Raw genomic sequence first — 1540 nt, forward strand, 5'->3', positions numbered from 1 at the left:
CCCATTGCAATACGTTTCTTGATTTCCTGGCTGCTGGTGTCAAGAGTATTGACTGTGGAGCCGAGCAAACTGAAGCTGTGAACAGTCTCAATCTCTTCACCATCCATCTTGATGCTACCAATTGGTCCAGTGGTGGGAATCTTTGTCTTCTCTCACCCCTACAAATAGCAAATTCCAACAGAACAGCAAACAAATGTTGGTGAGGTTGTGGAGAGATTGCAACCCTTAGTCACTGCTGATGGAAGTGTAAAATGGTGCAACTACTATGGAAAGTCGTCTGTTGCTTTCTCAAAAAGTTGGAAACAGAAATATCATTTGATTCAGCAATTCCACTACTAGCAATATACCCTAAAAAAACTAGAGCTGCTACTCAAACAGATATATGCACACCCATGTTTATAGTTGAGTTATTCACAATTTCAAAGAGATGGAAGCAACCCAAGTGTCCATCAACAAATGAATGGATAGAAAAACTATGATATATTCACACAATGCAATACTACGTAGCACTGAAAAGAAACCTCATAAAATATTACACAACATGAGTGACCCTGGAGGACATTATACTGAGTGAAATATCTCAGTCACAAAAGGACAAATACTGCATAGTACCACTGTTATAAAACAGGTCTGACATGAGGGATTGGGAGGAGAATAGGATAAGAGTGCATAGATAATGAACATTGCGTTGGAGCACATGAAGGAAAGAACTATTTAAAAGGAATATATAATTATGAATTACACACATGAAAATAGCCCAGAATAAGAGGTACATTGCAAAGAGGACTGGGGGCTGGGGCAAAGGGAGGTAATAGTGCAACAATGAATGAATATAAAAAAAAATGAATTTGGGGAGGAAGAAGGGAGGGAGAGGAGGTAAAATGTACAATAATAAATGAATGAAAAAAATTAAATATTCTGTAAATTTTCTTTAAAATCACAACTAAAATAAAAAAATTTATAAAAAAATCCACTTAGCAAAATAGGAGTAGAAGGGAGTTTCCTCAACACAGTGAAAAGTATATATGCAAAACCAACAGCCAATATTATTCTCAATGGAGAAAGAGTAAAAGCATTCTCCTGAGAATAGGGACCATACAAGGATACCCACTGTCACCACTCCTATTCAATATTGTATTGGAAGTACTTGCTAGAGCAATCCAACAAGAGAAGGAAATAAAACACATTCAGATCAGAAAAGGGATGGTGAAACTGTTGTTATATGCAGATAATTTGATAGTGTACACAGAAAACCCCAGATACTCAACAAAAAAACTGTAAGAGCCAGTAGGCCAATTTGGTAGAGTGGTGGGATACAAGATCAATATACAAAAGTCAGTGGATTCCTCTACAGTAACAAAGAAAAAACAGATAAGGAAACTAAGAAAGCAATACTATTTACAATAGCCAATGACAAATTGAGATACTTAGGAATAAACCTAACTAGAGACACAGAAGACCTTTACAAAGAAAATTACAACCACAACAAGATAAAGGTAAATAATCCAATAGAAAAATGGGCACAGGATATGAACAGGCA

Source organism: Elephantulus edwardii, unplaced genomic scaffold (genome assembly GCF_000299155.1).
Source record: "Elephantulus edwardii isolate Elephantulus edwardi_28Jun2011 unplaced genomic scaffold, EleEdw1.0 scaffold00064, whole genome shotgun sequence".
In the NCBI taxonomy this organism is placed as follows: Eukaryota; Metazoa; Chordata; class Mammalia; order Macroscelidea; family Macroscelididae; genus Elephantulus; species Elephantulus edwardii.